This window comes from Schistocerca nitens, unplaced genomic scaffold, assembly GCF_023898315.1.
Source record: "Schistocerca nitens isolate TAMUIC-IGC-003100 unplaced genomic scaffold, iqSchNite1.1 HiC_scaffold_528, whole genome shotgun sequence".
Lineage (NCBI taxonomy): Eukaryota > Metazoa > Arthropoda > Insecta > Orthoptera > Acrididae > Schistocerca > Schistocerca nitens.
The window spans coordinates 3,220,261-3,240,251 of record NW_026046061.1 but is presented as its reverse complement, the minus strand read 5'-3'; positions in this window follow the sequence as shown (position 1 = coordinate 3,240,251).

The window sequence follows — 19,991 nt, the reverse complement described above, 5'->3', positions numbered from 1 at the left end:
CATTGACAATTTAACACAGAAATTGCGTTGCTATGAAATACTATGTGTTCTATGACATCTCCTTCTAAATCGAGTAACGTTTCTATGGAAACGACAGGATTTTCTTTTGGGTTAATAGTATCTCCTTTCCGATGCATTCTTCCTTCTTTACTGCATCCCTCGCTCCCTCACATTGACAATTTAACACAGAAATTACGTCGCAATGAAATACTATGTGTTCTATGACATCTACTTCTAAATCGAGTAAAGTTTCTGTGGAAACGAAAGGATTTTCTTTTGGGTTACGAGTATCTCCTTTCCGATGCACTATTCCATCTTCACTGCATCCCTCGCTCCCTCACATTGACGAATTAACACAGAAATTGCGTCGCTATGAAATACTATGGGCTCCATGGCTTCTTGTAAATCGAGTAACGTTTCTATGGAAACGACAGGATTATCTTTTGGGATACGAGTATCTCCTTTCCGATGCACTATTCCTTCCTTACTGCATCCCTCGCTCCCTAACATTGACGAATTAACACAGAAATTGCGTCGCTATGGAATACTATGGGTTCTATGCCTTCTCATTCTAACTCGAGTAACGTTTATATGGAAACGACAGGATTTTTTTTTGGGATACGAGTATCTCCTTTCCGATGCACTATTCCTTCTTTACTGCATCCCTCGCTCCCTCACATTGACAATTTAACACAGAAATTGCGTCGCTATGAAATACTATGTGTTCTATGACATCTCCTTCTAAATCGAGTAACGTTTCTATGAAACGACAAGATTTTCTTTTGGGTTACGAGTATCTCCTTTCCGATGCACTATTCCTTCTTTAATGCATCCCTCGCTCCCTCACATTGACAATTTAACACGGAAATTGCGTCGCTATGAAATACTATGTGTTCTATGACATCTCCTTCTAAATCGAGTAACATTTCTCTGGAAACGAGAGGATTTTCTTTTGGGATACGACTATATACTTTCCGAAGCACTATCCCTTCTCTACTGCATCCCTCGCACCCTCACATTGACGAATTAACACAGAAATTGCGTCGCTATGAAATATTATGTGTTCCATTACTTCTCCTTCTAAATCGAGTAACGTTTCTATGGAAACGACAGGATTTTTTTTTTTTTGGGATACGAGTATCTCCTTTCCGATGCACTATTCCCTCTATACTGCATCCCTCGCTCCCTCACATTGACAATTTAACACAGAAATGGCGTCGCTATGAAATACTGTGTGTTCTATGCCATCTCCATCTAAATTGAGTAACGTTTCTATGGAAACGACAGGATTTTCTTTTGGGCTACTAGTATCTCCTTTCCGATGCACTATTCCTTCTTTACTGCATCCCCCCCCCCTCTCTCACATTGACAATTTAACACAGAAATTGCGTCGCTATGAAATACTATGTGTTCTATGACATCTCCTTCTAAATCGAATAACTTTTCTGTGGAAACGAGAGGATTTTCTTTTGGGATACGACTATATACTTTCCGAAGCACTATCCCATCTCTACTGCATCCCTCGCTCCCTCACATTGACGAATTGACACAAAAATTGCGTCGCTATGATATATTATGTGTTCCATAACTTCTCCTTCTAAATCGAGTAACGTTTTTATGGAATTGACAGGATTTTCTTTTGGGTTACGAGTATCTCCTTTCCGATGCACTATTCCTACTGTACTGCATCCCTCGCTCCCTCACATTGACGAATTAACACAGAAATTGCGTCGCTATGAAATATTATGTGTTCCATTACTTCTCCTTCTATATCGAGTAATGTTTCTATGGAAATGAGAGGATTTTCTTTTGGGTTACGAGTATCTCCTTTCCGATGCACTATACCTTCTGTACTGCATCCCCCGCTCCCTCACATTGACGAATTAACACAGAAATTGCGTCGCTATGGAATACTATGGGTTCCATGACTTCTCCTTCTAAATCGAGTAATGTTTATATGGAAACGACAGGATTTTTTTTTGGGGTACGTGTATCTCCTTTCAGATGCACTATTCCTTCTTTACTGCATCCCTCGCTCCCTCACATTGACAATTTAACACAGAAATTGCGTCGCTATGAAATACTATGTGTTCTATGACATCTCCTTCTAAATCGAGTAACGTTTCTATGGAAACGACAGGATTTTCTTTTGGGTTACGAGTATCTCCTTTCCGATGCACTATTCCTTCTTTACTGCTTCCCTTGCTCCCTCACATTGACAATTTAACACAGATATTGCGTCGCTATGAAATACTATGGGTTCTATGACTTCTCCTTCTGAATCGAGTAACGTTTCTATGGAAACGACAGGATTTTCTTTTGGGATACGAGTATCTCCTTTCCGATGCACTATTCCTTCTTTACTGCATCCCTCGCTCCCTCTCATTGACAATTTAACACAGAAATTGCGTCGCTATGTAATACTGTGTTCTATGACATCTCCTTCTAAATCGAGTAACGTTTCTATGGAAACGACAGGATTTTCTTTTGGGTTACGAGTATCTCCTTTCCGATGCACTATTCCTTCTTTACTGCTTCCCTTGCTCCCTCACATTGACAATTTAACACAGATATTGCGTCGCTATGAAATACTATGGGTTCTATGACTTCTCCTTCTGAATCGAGTAACGTTTCTATGGAAACGACAGGATTTTCTTTTGGGATACGAGTATCTCCTTTCCGATGCACTATTCCTTCTTTACTGCATCCCTCGCTCCCTCTCATTGACAATTTAACACAGATATTGCGTCGCTATGAAATACTATGTGTTCTATGCCATCTCCTTCTAAATCGAGTAACGTTTCTATGGAAACGACAGGATTTTCTTTTGGGTTAATAGTATCTCCTTTCCGATGCACTATTCCTTCTTTACTGCATCCCTCGCTCCCTCTCATTGACAATTTAACACAGAAATTACGTCGCAATGAAATACTATGTGTTTTATGACATCTTCTTCTAAATCGAGTAACGTTTCTATGGAAACGACAGGACTATCTTTTGGGATACGAGTATCTCCAATCCGATGCACTATTCCTTCTTTACTGCATCCCTCGCTCCCTCACATTGACAATTTAACACACAAATTGCGTCGCTATGAAATACTATGTGTTCCATGACATCATCTTCTAAACCGAGTAACGTTTCTATGGAAACGACACGATTTTCTTTTGGGATACGTGTATCTCCTTTCTGATGCACTATTCGTTCTTTACTGCATCCCTCGCTCCCTCACATTGAGGAATTAACACAGAAATAGCGTCGCTATGAAATTCTATGGGTTCTATGACTTCTCATTCTGAATCGAGTAACGTTTCTATGGAAACGACAGGATTTTCTTTTGGGATACGAGTATCTCCTTTCCGATGCACTATTCCTTCTTTACGGCATCCCTCGCTCCCTAACATTGACGAATTAACACAGAAATTGCGTCGCTATGAAATACTTTGGGTTCTATGTCTTCTCTTTCTAAATCGAGTAAAGTTTCTATGGAAACGACAGGAATTTCTTTTGGGATACGACTATATACTTTCCGAAGCACTATCCCTTCTGTACTGCATCCCTCGCTCCCTCACGTTGACGAATTAACACAGAAATTGCGTCGCTATGAAATATTATGGGTTCCATGACTTCTCCTTCTAAATCGAGTAACGTTTCTGAGGAAACGACAGGATTTTCTATTGGGATACAACTATATACTTTCCGAAGCACTATCCCTTCTGTACTGCATCCCTCGCTCCCTCACATTGACGAATTAACACAGAAATTGAGTCGCTATGAAATATTATGCGTTCCATGACTTCTCCTTCTAAATCGAGTAACGTTTCTATGGAAACGACAGGATTTTCTTTTGGGTTACGAGTATCTCCTTTCCGATGCACTATTCCTTCTGTACTGCATCCCTCGCTCCCTCACAAGGACGAATTAACACAGAAATTGCGTCGCTATGGAATTCTATGGGTTCCATGACTTCTCCTACTAAATCGAGTAAAGTTTCTATGGAAATGACTGGATTTTCTTTTGGGTTAATAGTATCTCCTTTCCGATGCACTATTCCTTCTTTACTGCATCCCTCGCTCCCTCACATTGACAATTAAACACAGAAATTACGTCGCGATGAAATACTATGTGTTCTATTACATCTACTTCTAAATCAAGTAAAGTTTCTATGGAAACGAAAGGATTTTCTTTTGGGTTACGAGTATCTCCTTTCCGATGCACTATTCCTTCTTTACTGCATCCCTCGCTCCCTCACATTGACGAATTAACACAGAAATTGCGTCGCTATGAAATACTATAGGCTCCATGGCTTCTTGTAAATCGAGTAACGTTTCTATGGAAACGACAGGATTATGTTTTGGGATACGAGTATCTCCTTTCCGATGCACTATTCCTTCCTTACTGCATCCCTCGCTCCCTAACATTGACGAATTAACACAGAAATTGCGTCGCTATGGAATACTATGGGTTCTATGCCTTCTCCTTCTAACTCGAGTAACGTTTATATGGAAACGAGAGGATTTTTTTTGGGAAACGAGTATCTCCTTTCCGATGCACTATTCCTTCTTTACTGCATCCCTCGCTCCCTCACATTGACAATTTAACACAGAAATTGCGTCGCTATGAAATACTATGTGTTCTATGACATCTCCTTCTAAATCGAGTAACGTTTCTATGAAACGACAGGATTTTCTTTTGGGTTACGAGTATCTCCTTTCCGATGCACTATTCCTTCTTTACTGCATCCCTCGCTCCCTCACATTGACAATTTAACACGGAAATTGCGTCGCTATGAAATACTATGTGTTCTATAACATCTCCTTCTAAATCGAGTAACATTTCTCTGGAAACGAGAGGATTTTCTTTTGGGATACGACTATATACTTTCCGAAGCACTATCCCTTCTCTACTGCATCCCTCGCACCCTCACATTGACGAATTAACACAAAAATTGCGTCACTATGAAATACTATGTGTTCCATTACTTCTCCTTCTAAATCGAGTAACGTTTCTATGGAAACGACAGGATTTTCTTTTGGGTTACGAGTATCTCCTTTCCGATGCACTATTCCTACTGTACTGCATCCCTCGCTCCCTCACATTGACGAATTAACACAGAAATTGCGTCGCTATGAAATATTATGTGTTCCATTACTTCTCCTTCTAAATCGAGTAATGTTTCTATGGAAACGAGAGGATTTCCTTTTGGGTTACGAGTATCTCCTTTCCGATGCACTATTCCTTCCTTACTGCATCCCTCGCTCCCTAACATTGACGAATTAACACAGAAATTGCGTCGCTATGGAATACTATGGGTTCTATGCCTTCTCCTTCTAACTCGAGTAACGTTTATATGGAAACGACAGGATTTTTTTTTTGGGATACGAGTATCTCCTCTCCGATGCACTATTCCTTCTTTACTGCATCCCTCGCTCCCTCACATTGACAATTTAACACAGAAATTGCGTCGCTATGAAATACTATGTGTTCTATGACATCTCCTTCTAAATCGAGTAACGTTTCCATGAAACGACAGGATTTTCTTTTGGGTTACGAGTATCTCCTTTCCGATGCACTATTCCTTCTTTACTGCATCCCTCGCTCCCTCACATTGACAATTTAACACGGAAATTGCGTCGCTATGAAATACTATGTGTTCTATGACATCTCCTTCTAAATCGAGTAACATTTCTCTGGAAACGAGAGGATTTTCATTTGGGATACGACTATATACTTTACGAAGCACTATCCCTTCTCTACTGCATCCCTCGCACCCTCACATTGACGAATTAACACAGAAATTGCGTCGCTATGAAATATTATGTGTTCCATTACTTCTCCTTCTAAATCGAGTAACGTTTCTATGGAAACGACAGGATTTTTTTTTTTTTTTGGGATACGAGTATCTCCTTTCCGATGCACTATTGCCTCTATACTGCATCCCTCGCTCCCTCACATTGACAATTTAACACAGAAATGGCGTCGCTATGAAATACTGTGTGCTCTATGCCATCTCCATCTAAATTGAGTAACGTTTCTATGGAAACGATAGGATTTTCTTTTGGGCTACTAGTATCTCCTTTCCGATGCACTATTCCTTCTTTACTGCACCCCCCCCCCCCCTCTCTCACATTGACAATTTAACACAGAAATTGCGTCGCTATGAAATACTATGTGTTCTATGACATCTCCTTCTAAATCGAATAACGTTTCTGTGGAAACGAGAGGATTTTCTTTTGGGATACGACTATATACTTTCCGAAGCACTATCCCATCTGTACTGCATCCCTCGCTCCCTCACATTGACGAATTAACACAAAAATTGCGTCGCTATGAAATATTATGTGTTCCATTACTTCTCCTTCTAAATCGAGTAACGTTTTTATGGAATTGACAGGATTTTATTTTGGGATACGAGTATCTCCTTTCCGATGCACTATTCCTACTGTACTGCATCCCTCGCTCCCTCACATTGACGAATTAACACAGAAATTGCGTCGCTATGAAATATTATGTGTTCCATTACTTCTCCTTCTAAATCGAGTAATGTTTCTATGGAAACGAGAGGATTTTCTTTTGGGTTACGAGTATCTCCTTTCCGATGCACTATAAATTCTGTACTGCATCCCCCGCTCCCTCACATTGACGAATTAACACAGAAATTGCGTCGCTATGGAATACTATGGGTTCCATGACTTCTCCTTCTAAATCGAGTAACGTTTATATGGAAACGACAGGATTTTGTTTGGGATACGTGTATCTCCTTTCAGATGCACTATTCCTTCTTTACTGCATCCCTGGCTCCCTCACATTGACAATTTAACACAGATATTGCGTCGCTATGAAATACTATGTGTTCTATGACATCTCCTTCTAAATCGAGTAACGTTTCTATGGAAACGACAGGATTTTCTTTTGGGTTACGAGTATCTCCTTTCCGATGCACTATTCCTTCTTTACTGCTTCCCTTGCTCCCTCACATTGACAATTTAACACAGATATTGCGTCGCTATGAAATACTATGGGTTCTATGACTTCTCCTTCTGAATCGAGTAACGTTTCTATGGAAACGACAGGATTTTCTTTTGGGATACGAGTATCTCCTTTCCGATGCACTATTCCTTCTTTACTGCATCCCTCGCTCCCTCTCATTGACAATTTAACACAGAAATTGCGTCGCTATGTAATACTGTGTTCTATGACATCTCCTTCTAAATCGAGTATCGTTTCTGTGGAAACGACAGGATTATCTTTTGGGATACGAGTATCTCCTTTCCGAAGCACTATCCCTTCTGTACTGCATCCCTCGCTCCCTCACATTGACGAATTAACACAGAAATTGCGTCGATATGAAATATTATGTGTTCCATTACTTCTCCTTCTAAATCGAGTAACTTTTCTATGGAAACGACAGGAATTTCTTTTGGGATACGACTATACACTTTCCGAATCACTATTCCTTCTGTACTGCAACCCTCGCTCCCTCACATTGAAGAATTAACACAAAAATTGCGTCGCAATGAAATACTATGTGTTCCATGACTTCTCCTTCTAAATCGAGTAACATTTCTATGGAAACGACAGAATTTTTTTTTTTGGGATACGAGTATCTCCTTTCCGATGCACTATTCCTTCTTTACTGCATCCCTCGCTCTCTCACATTGACAATTTAACACAGAAATTGCGTCGCTATGATATACTATGTGTTCTATGACATCTCCTTCTAAATCGAGTAACGTTTCTATGGAAACGACAGGATTTTCTTTTGGGTTAATAGTATCTCCTTTCCGATGCACTATTCCTTCTTTACTGCATCCCTCGCTCCCTCACATTGACAATTTAACACAGAAATTACGTCGCAATGAAATACTATGTGTTCTATGATATCTACTTCTAAATCGAGTAAAGTTTCTATGGAAACGAAAGGATTTTCTTTTGGGTTACGAGTATCTCCTTTCCGATGCACTATTTCTTCTTTACTGCATCCCTCGCTCCCTCACATTGACGAATTAACACAGAAATTGCGTCGCTATGAAATACTATGGGCTCCATGACTTCTTGTAAATCGAGTAACGTTTCTATGGAAACGACAGGATTATCTTTTGGGATACGAGTATCTCCTTTCCAATGCACTATTCCTTCCTTACTGCATCCCTCGCTCCCTAACATTGACGAATTAACACAGAAATTGCGTCGCTATGGAATACTATGGGTTCTATGCCTTCTCCTTCTAACTCGAGTAACGTTTATATGGAAACGACAGGATTTTTTTTTGGGATACGAGTATCTCCTTTCCGATGCACTATTCCTTCTTTACTGCATCCCTCGCTCCCTCACATTGACAATTTAACACAGAAATTGCGTCGCTATGAAATACTATGTGTTCTATGACATCTCCTTCTAAATCGAGTAACGTTTCTATGAAACGACAGGATTTTCTTTTGGGTTACTAGTATCTCCTTTCCGATGCACTATTCCTTCTTTACTGCATCCCTCGCTCCCTCACATTGACAATTTAACACGGAAATTGCGTCGCTATGAAATACTATGTGTTCTATGACATCTCCTTCTAAATCGAGTAACATTTCTCTGTAAACGAGAGGATTTTCTTTTGGGATACGACTATATACTTTCCGAAGCACTATCCCTTCTCTACTGCATCCCTCGCACCCTCACATTGACGAATTAACACAAAAATTGCGTCGCTGTGAAATACTATGTGTTCCATTACTTCTCCTTCTAAATCGAGTAACGTTTCTATGGAAACGACAGGATTTTCTTTTTGGTTACGAGTATCTCCTTTCCGATGCACTATTCCTACTGTACTGCATCCCTCGCTCCCTCACATTGACGAATTAACACAGAAATTGCGTCGCTATGAAATATTATGTGTTCCATTACTTCTCCTTCTAAATCGAGTAATGTTTCTATGGAAACGAGAGGATTTTCTTTTGGGTTACTAGTATCTCCTTTCCGATGCACTATTCCTTCCTTACTGCATCCCTCGCTCCCTAACATTGACGAATTAACACAGGAATTGCATCGCTATGGAATACTATGGGTTCTATGCCTTCTCCTTCTAACTCGAGTAACGTTTATATGGAAACGACAGGATTTTTTTTTGGGATACGAGTATCTCCTTTCCGATGCACTATTCCTCCTTTACTGCATCCCTCGCTCCCTCACATTGACAATTTAACACATAAATTGCGTCGCTATGAAATACTATGTGTTCTATGACATCTCCTTCTAAATCGAGTAACGTTTCTATGAAACGACAGGATTTTCTTTTGGGTTACGAGTATCTCCTTTCCGATGCACTATTCCTTCTTTACTGCATCCCTCGCTCCCTCACATTGACAATTTAACACGGAAATTGCGTCGCTATGAAATACTATGTGTTCTATGACATCTCCTTCTAAATCGAGTAACATTTCTCTGGAAACGAGAGGATTTTCTTTTGGGATACGACTATACTGTATACTTTCCGAAGCACTATCCCTTCTCTACTGCATCCCTCGCACCCTCACATTGACGAATTAACACAGAAATTGCGTCGCTATGAAATATTATGTGTTCCATTACTTCTCCTTCTAAATCGAGTAACGTTTCTATGGAAACGATAGGATTTTTTTTTTTTCGGGATACGAGTATCTCCTTTCCGATGCACTATTCCCTCTATACTGCATCCCTCGCTCCCTCACATTGACAATTTAACACAGAAATGGCGTCGCTATAAAATACTGTGTGTTCTATGCCATCTCCATCTAAATTGAGTAACGTTTCTATGGAAACGACAGGATTTTCTTTTGGGTTACTAGTATCTCCTTTCCGATGCACTATTCCTTCTTTACTGCACACCCCCCTCTCTCACATTGACAATTTAACACAGAAATTGCGTCGCTATGAAATACTATGTGTTCTATGACATCTCCTTCTAAATCGAATAACGTTTCTGTGGAAACGAGAGGATTTTCTTTTGGGATACGACTATATACTTTCCGAAGCACTATCCCATCTGTACTGCATCCCTCGCTCCCTCACATTGACGAATTAACACAAATATTGCGTCGCTATGAAATATTATGTGTTCCATTACTTCTCCTCCTAAATCGAGTAACGTTTTTATGGAATTGACAGGATTTTCTTTTGGGTTACGAGTATCTCCTTTCCGATGCACTATTCCTACTGTACTGCATCCCTCGCTCCCTCACATTGACGAATTAACACAGAAATTGCGTCGTTATGAAATATTTTGTGTTCCATTACTTCTCCTTCTAAATCGAGTAATGTTTCTATGGAAACGAGAGGATTTTCTTTTGGGTTACGAGTATCTCCTTTCCGATGCACTATACCTTCTGTACTGCATCCCCCACTCCCTCACATTGACGAATTAACACAGAAAATGCGTCGCTATGGAATACTATGGGTTCCATGACTTCTCCTTCTAAATCGAGTAACGTTTATATGGAAACGAAAGGATTTTCTTTTGGTTTACGAGTATCTCCTTTCCGATGCACTATTCCTTCTTTACTGCATCCCTCGCTCCCTCACATTGACAATTTAACACAGAAATTGCGTCGCTATGAAATACTATGTGTTCTATGACATCTCCTTCTAAATCGAGTAACGTTTCTATGAAACGACAGGATTTTCTTTTGGGTTACGACTATATACTTTCCGAAGCACTATCCCTTCTGTACTGCATCCCTCGCTCCCTCACATTGACGAATTAACACAAAAATTGCATCGCTATGAATTATTATGTGTTCCATTACTTCTCCTTCTAAATCGAGTAACGTGTCAATGGAAACGACAGGATTTTCTTTTGGGTTACGAGTATCTCCTTTCCGATGCACTATTCCTGCTGTACTGCATCCCTCGCTCCCTCACATTGACGAATTAACACAGAAATTGCGTCGCTATGGAATACTATGGATTCTATGCCTTCTCCTTCTAAATCGAGTAACGTTTATATGGAAACGACAGGATTTTTTTTGGGATACGAGTATCTTCTTTCCTATGCACTATTCCTTCTTTACTGCATCCCTCGCTCCCTCACATTGACAATTTAACACAGAAATTGCGTCGCTATGAAATACTATGTGTTCAATGACATCTCCTTCTAAATCGAGTAACGTTTCTATGAAACGACAGGATAATCTTTTGGGATACGAGTATCTCCTTTCCGATGCACTATTCCTTCCTTACTGCATCCCTCGCTCCCTCACATTGACGAATTAACACAGAAATTGCGTCGCTATGGAATACTATGGGTTCTATGCCTTCTCCTTCTAAATCGAGTAACTTTTATACGGAAACGACAGGATTTTCTTTTGGGATACGAGTATCTCCTTTCCGATGCACTATTCATTCTTTACTGCATCACTCGCTCCCTCACATTGACAATTTAACACAGAAATTGCGTCGCTATGAAATACTATGTGTTCTATGACATCTCCTTCTAAATCGAGTAACGTTTCTATGAAACGACAGGATTTTCTTTTGGGGTACGAGTATCTCCTTTCCGATGCACTATTCCTTCTTTACTGCATCCCTCGCTCCCTCACATTGACAATTTAACACAGAAATTGCGTCGCTATGAAATACTATGTGTTCTATGACATCTCCTTCTAAATCGAGTGACATTTCTCTGAAAACGACAGGATTTTCTTTTGGTATATGACTATATACTTTCCGAAGCACTATCCCTTCTCTACTGCATCCCTCGCACCCTCACATTGACGAATTCACACAGAAATTGCGTCGCTATGAAATACTATGGGTTCCATGACTTCTCCTTCTAAATCGAGTAACGTTTCTATGGAAACGACAGAATATTTTTTTTGGGATACGAGTATCTCCTTTCCGATGCACTATTCCCTCTATACTGCATCCCTCGCTCCCTCACATTGACAATTTAACACAGAAATGGCGTCGCTATGAAATACTATGTGTTCTATGCCATCTCCTTCTAAATTGAGTAACGTTTCTATGGAAACGACAGGATTTTCTTTTGGGTTACGAGTATCTCCTTTCCGATGCTCTATTCCTTCTTTACTGCTTCCCTTGCTCCCTCACATTGACAATTTAACACAGATATTGCGTCGCTATGAAATACTATGTGTTCTATGACATCTCCTTCTAAATCGAATAACGTTTCTGTGGAAACGAGAGGATTCTCTTTTGGGATACGACTATATACTTTCCGAAGCACTATCCCATCTGTACTGCATCCCTCGCTCCCTCACATTGACGAATTAACACAAAAATTGCGTCGCTATGAAATATTATGTGTTCCATTACTTCTCCTTCTAAATCGAGTAACGTTTTTATGGAATTGACAGGATTTTCTTTTGGGTTACGAGTATCTCCTTTCCGATGCACTATTCCTACTGTACTGCATCCCTCGCTCCCTCACATTGACGAATTAACACAGAAATTGCGTCGTTATGAAATATTATGTGTTCCATTACTTCTCCTTCTAAATCGAGTAACGTTTCTATGGAAACGACAGGATTTTCTTTTGGGTTACGAGTATCTCCTTTCCGATGCACTATTCCTTCTTTACTGCTTCCCTTGCTCCCTCACATTGACAATTTAACACAGATATTGCGTCGCTATGAAATACTATGGGTTCTATGGCTTCTCCTTCTGAATCGAGTAACGTTTCTATGGAAACGACAGGATTTTCTTTTGGGATACGAGTATCTCCTTTCCGATGCACTATTCCTTCTTTACTGCATCCCTTGCTCCCTCGCATTGACGAATTAACGCAGAAATTGCGGCGCTATGAAATACTATGTGTTCTATGACTTCTCCTTCTAAATCGAGTAACTTTTCTATGGAAATGACTGGATTTTCTTTTGGGATACGAGTATCTCCTTTCCGGTTCACTATTCCTTCTTTACTCCATCCCTCGCTCCCTCTCATTGACAATTTAACACAGAAATGGCGTCGCTATGAAATACTGTGTTTTATGACATCTCCTTCTAAATCGAGTAACGTTTCTGTGGAAACGACAGGATTTTCTTTTGGGATACGACTATATACTTTCCGAAGCACTATCCCTTCTGTACTGCATCCCTCGCTCCTTCACATTGACGAATTAACACAGAAATTGCGTCGCTATGAAATGTTAGGTGTTCCATTACTTCTCCTTCTAAAACGAGTAACGTTTCTATGGAAACGACGGGAATTTCTTATGGGATACGACTATATACTTTACGAATCACTATTCCTTCTGTACTGCATCCCTCGCTCCCTCACATTGACGAATTAACACAGAAATTACGTCGCAATGAAATACTACGGGTTCCATAACTTGTCCTTCTAAATCAAGTAACGTTTCTATGGAAACGACAGAATTTTTTTTTTGGGATACAAGTATCTCCTTTCCGATGCACTATTCCTTCCTAACTGCATCCCTCGCTCCCTCACATTGACGAATTAACACAGAAATTGCGTCGCTATGGAATACTATGGATTCTATGCCTTCTCCTTCTAAATAGAGTAACGTTTATATGGAAACGACAGGATTTTTTTTGGGATACGAGTATCTTCTTTCCGATGCACTATTCCTTCTTTACTGCATCGCTCGCTCCCTCACATTGACAATTTAACACAGAAATTGCGTCGCTATGAAATACTATGTGTTCTATGACATCTCCTTCTAAATCGAGTAACGTTTCTATGAAACGACCGGATTTTCTTTTGGGTTACGAGTATCTCCTTTCCGATGCACTATTCCTTCTTTACTGCATCCCTCGCTCCCTCACATTGACAATTTAACACAGAAAGTGCGTCGCTATGAAATACTATGTGTTCTATGACATCTACTTCTAAATCGAGTAAAGTTTCTATGGAAACGAATAGATTTTCTTTTGGTTTACGAGTATCTCCTTTCCGATGCACTATTCCTTCTTTACTGCATCCCTCGCTCCCTCACATTGACGAATTAACACAAAAATTGCGTCGTTATGAAACACTATGGGCTCCATGGCTTCTTGTAAATCGAGTAACGTTTCTATGGAAACGACAGGATAATCTTTTGGGATACGAGTATCTCCTTTCCGATGCACTATTCCTTCCTTACTGCATCCCTCGCTCCCTCACATTGACGAATTAACACAGAAATTGCGTCGCTATGGAATACTATGGGTTCTATGCCTTCTCCTTCTAAATCGAGTAACGTTTATATGGAAACGACAGGATTTTTTTTGGGATACGAGTATCTCCTTTCCGATGCACTATTCATTCTTTACTGCATCACTCGCTCCCTCACATTGACAATTTAACACAGAAATTGCGTCGCTATGAAATACTATATGTTCTATGACATCTCCTTCTAAATCGAGAAACGTTACTGTGGAAACGACAGGATTTTCTTTTGGGATACGACTATATACTTTCCGAAGCACTATCCCTTCTGTACTGCATCCCTCGCTCCCTCACATTGACGAATTAACACAAAAATTGCATCGCTATGAATTATTATGTGTTCCATTACTTCTCCTTCTAAATCGAGTAACGTGGCTATGGAAACGACAGGATTTTTTTTTGGGTTACGAGTATCTCCTTTCCGATGCACTATTCCTGCTGTACTGCATCCCTCGCTCCCTCACATTGACAATTTAACACAGAAATTGCGTCGCTATGAAATACTATGTATTCTATGAAACGACAGGATTTTCTTTTGGGTTACGAGTATCTCCTTTCCGATGCACTATTCCTTCTTTACTGCATCCATCGCTCCCTCACATTGACAATTTAACACAGAAATTGCGTCGCTATGATATACTATGTGTTCTATGACATCTCCTTCTAAATCGAGTGACATTTCTCTGAAAACGACAGGATTTTCTTTTGGGATACGACTATATACTTTCCGAAGCACTATCCCTTCTCTACTGCATCCCTCGATCCTTCACATAGACGAATTCACACAGATATTGCGTCGCTATGAAATACTATGGGTTAAATGACTTCTCCTTCTAAATCGAGTAACGTCTCTATGGAAACGACAGATTTTTTTTTTTTGGGATACGAGTATCTTCTTTCCGATGCACTATTCCCTCTATACTGCATCCCTCGCTCCCTCACATTGACAATTGAACAAAGAAATGGCGTCGCTATGAAATACTATGTGTTCTATGCCATCTCCTTCTAAATTGAGTAACGTTTCTATGGAAACAACAGGATTTTCTTTTGGGTTACTAGTATCTCCTTTCCGATGCACTATTGCTTCTTTACTGCACCCCCCCCCCCCTCTCTCACATTGACAATTTAACACAGGAATTGCGTCGCTATGAAATACTATGTGTTCTATGACATCTCCTTCTAAATCGAGTAACGTTACTGTGGAAACGACAAGATTTTCTTTTGGGATACGACTATATACTTTCCGAAGCACTATCCCTTCTGTACTGCATCCCTCGCTCCCTCACATTGACGAATTAACACAAAAATTGCATCGCTATGAATTATTATGTGTTCCATTACTTCTCCTTCTAAATCGAGTAACGTGTCTATGGAAACGACAGGATTTTTTTTTGGGTTACGAGTATCTCCTTTCCGATGCACTATTCCTGCTGTACTGCATCCCTCGCTCCCTCACATTGACGAATTAACACAGAAATTGCGTCGCAATGAAATATTATGTGTTCCATTACTTCTCCTTCTAAATCGAGTACTGTTTCTATGGAAACGACAGGATTTTCTTTTGGGTTACGAGTATCCCCTTTCCGATGCACTATTCCTTCTTTACTGCATCCCTCGCTCCCTCACATTGACAATTTGACACAGAAATTGCGTCGCAATGAAATACTATGGGTTCCATGACTTCTCCTTCTAAATCGAGTAACGTTTCTATGGAAACGACAGAATTTAGTTTTGGGATACGAGTATCTCCTTTCCGATGCACTATTCCTTCTTTACTGCATCCCTCGCTCCCTCACATTGACAATTTAACACAGAAATTGCGTCGCTATGAAATACTATGTGTTCTATGACATCTCCTTCTAAATCGAGTAACGTTTCTATGGAAACGACAGGATTTTCTTTTGGGTTACGAGTATCTCCTTTCCGATGCACTATTCCTTCTTTACTGCATCCCTCGCTCCCTCACATTGAGAATTTAACACAGAAATTGCGTCGCTATGAAATACTATGTGTTCTATGACATCTCCTTCTAAATCGAGTAAAATTTCTATGGAAACGAAAGGATTTTCTTTTAGGTTACTAGTATCTCCTTTCCGATACACTATTCCTTCTTTACTGCATCCCTCGCTCCCTCACATTGACGAATTAACAGAGAAATTGCGTCGCTATGAAATACTATGGGTTCCATGGCTTCTTGTAAATCGAGTAACGTTTCTATGGAAACGACAGGATTTTCTTTTCGGATACGAGAATCTCCTTTCCGATGCACTATTCCTTCCTTACTGCATCCCTCGCTCCCTCACATTGACGAATTAACACAGAAATTGCGTCGCTATGAAATGTTAGGTGTTCCATTACTTCTCCTTCTAAAACGAGTAACGTTTCTATGGAAACGACGGGAATTTCTTATGGGATACGACTATATACTTTACGAATCACTATTCCTTCTGTACTGCATCCCTCGCTCCCTCACATTGACGAATTAACACAGAAATTACGTCGCAATGAAATACTACGGGTTCCATAACTTGTCCTTCTAAATCAAGTAACGTTTCTATGGAAACGACAGAATTTTTTTTTTGGGATACAAGTATCTCCTTTCCGATGCACTATTCCTTCCTAACTGCATCCCTCGCTCCCTCACATTGACGAATTAACACAGAAATTGCGTCGCTATGGAATACTATGGATTCTATGCCTTCTCCTTCTAAATAGAGTAACGTTTATATGGAAACGACAGGATTTTTTTTGGGATACGAGTATCTTCTTTCCGATGCACTATTCCTTCTTTACTGCATCGCTCGCTCCCTCACATTGACAATTTAACACAGAAATTGCGTCGCTATGAAATACTATGTGTTCTATGACATCTCCTTCTAAATCGAGTAACGTTTCTATGAAACGACAGGATTTTCTTTTGGGTTACGAGTATCTCCTTTCCGATGCACTATTCCTTCTTTACTGCATCCCTCGCTCCCTCACATTGACAATTTAACACAGAAAGTGCGTCGCTATGAAATACTATGTGTTCTATGACATCTACTTCTAAATCGAGTAAAGTTTCTATGGAAACGAATAGATTTTCTTTTGGTTTACGAGTATCTCCTTTCCGATGCACTATTCCTTCTTTACTGCATCCCTCGCTCCCTCACATTGACGAATTAACACAAAAATTGCGTCGTTATGAAACACTATGGGCTCCATGGCTTCTTGTAAATCGAGTAACGTTTCTATGGAAACGACAGGATAACCTTTTGGGATACGAGTATCTCCTTTCCGATGCACTATTCCTTCCTTACTGCATCCCTCGCTCCCTCACATTGACGAATTAACACAGAAATTGCGTCGCTATGGAATACTATGGGTTCTATGCCTTCTCCTTCTAAATCGAGTAACGTTTATATGGAAACGACAGGATTTTTTTTGGGATACGAGTATCTCCTTTCCGATGCACTATTCATTCTTTACTGCATCACTCGCTCCCTCACATTGACAATTTAACACAGAAATTGCGTCGCTATGAAATACTATATGTTCTATGACATCTCCTTCTAAATCGAGTAACGTTACTGTGGAAACGACAGGATTTTCTTTTGGGATACGACTATATACTTTCCGAAGCACTATCCCTTCTGTACTGCATCCCTCGCTCCCTCACATTGACGAATTAACACAAAAATTGCATCGCTATGAATTATTATGTGTTCCATTACTTCTCCTTCTAAATCGAGTAACGTGGCTATGGAAACGACAGGATTTTTTTTTGGGTTACGAGTATCTCCTTTCCGATGCACTATTCCTTCTTTACTGCATCCATCGCTCCCTCACATTGACAATTTAACACAGAAATTGCGTCGCTATGATATACTATGTGTTCTATGACATCTCCTTCTAAATCGAGTGACATTTCTCTGAAAACGACAGGATTTTCTTTTGGGATACGACTATATACTTTCCGAAGCACTATCCCTTCTCTACTGCATCCCTCGATCCTTCACATAGACGAATTCACACAGATATTGCGTCGCTATGAAATACTATGGGTTAAATGACTTCTCCTTCTAAATCGAGTAACGTCTCTATGGAAACGACAGATTTTTTTTTTTTGGGATACGAGTATCTTCTTTCCGATGCACTATTCCCTCTATACTGCATCCCTCGCTCCCTCACATTGACAATTGAACAAAGAAATGGCGTCGCTATGAAATACTATGTGTTCTATGCCATCTCCTTCTAAATTGAGTAACGTTTCTATGGAAACAACAGGATTTTCTTTTGGGTTACTAGTATCTCCTTTCCGATGCACTATTGCTTCTTTACTGCACCCCCCCCCCTCTCTCACATTGACAATTTAACACAGGAATTGCGTCGCTATGAAATACTATGTGTTCTATGACATCTCCTTCTAAATCGAGTAACGTTACTGTGGAAACGACAGGATTTTCTTTTGGGATACGACTATATACTTTCCGAAGCACTATCCCTTCTGTACTGCATCCCTCGCTCCCTCACATTGACGAATTAACACAAAAATTGCATCGCTATGAATTATTATGTGTTCCATTACTTCTCCTTCTAAATCGAGTAACGTGTCTATGGAAACGACAGGATTTTTTTTTGGGTTACGAGTATCTCCTTTCCGATGCACTATTCCTGCTGTACTGCATCCCTCGCTCCCTCACATTGACGAATTAACACAGAAATTGCGTCGCAATGAAATATTATGTGTTCCATTACTTCTCCTTCTAAATCGAGTACTGTTTCTATGGAAACGACAGGATTTTCTTTTGGGTTACGAGTATCTCCTTTCCGATGCACTATTCCTTCTTTACTGCATCCCTCGCTCCCTCACATTGACAATTTGACACAGAAATTGCGTCGCAATGAAATACTATGGGTTCCATGACTTCTCCTTCTAAATCGAGTAACGTTTCTATGGAAACGACAGAATTTAGTTTTGGGATACGAGTATCTCCTTTCCGATGCACTATTCCTTCTTTACTGCATCCCTCGCTCCCTCACATTGACAATTTAACACAGAAATTGCGTCGCTATGAAATACTATGTGTTCTATGACATCTCCTTCTAAATCGAGTAACGTTTCTATGGAAACGACAGGATTTTCTTTTGGGTTACGAGTATCTCCTTTCCGATGCACTATTCCTTCTTTACTGCATCCCTCGCTCCCTCACATTGAGAATTTAACACAGAAATTGCGTCGCTATGAAATACTATGTGTTCTATGACATCTCCTTCTAAATCGAGTAAAATTTCTATGGAAACGAAAGGATTTTCTTTTAGGTTACTAGTATCTCCTTTCCGATACACTATTCCTTCTTTACTGCATCCCTCGCTCCCTCACATTGACGAATTAACAGAGAAATTGCGTCGCTATGAAATACTATGGGTTCCATGGCTTCTTGTAAATCGAGAAACGTTTCTATGGAAACGACTGAATTTTTTTTTTGGGATACGAGTATCTCCTTTCCGATGCACTATTCCCCCTATACTGCATCCCTCGCTCCCTCACATTGACGAATTCACACAGAAATTGCGTCGCTATGAAATACTATGTGTTCTATGACATCTCCTTCTAAATCGAGTAACGTTACTATGAAACGACAGGATTTTCTTTTGGGTTGCGAGTTTCTCCTTTCCGATGCACTATTCCTTCTTTACTGCATCCCTCGCTCCCTCACATTGACAATTTAACACAGGAATTGCGTCGCTATGAAATACTATGTGTTCTATGACATCTCCTTCTAAATCGAGTAACGTTACTGTGGAAACGACAGGATTTTCTTTTGGGTTACGACTATATACTTTCCGAAGCA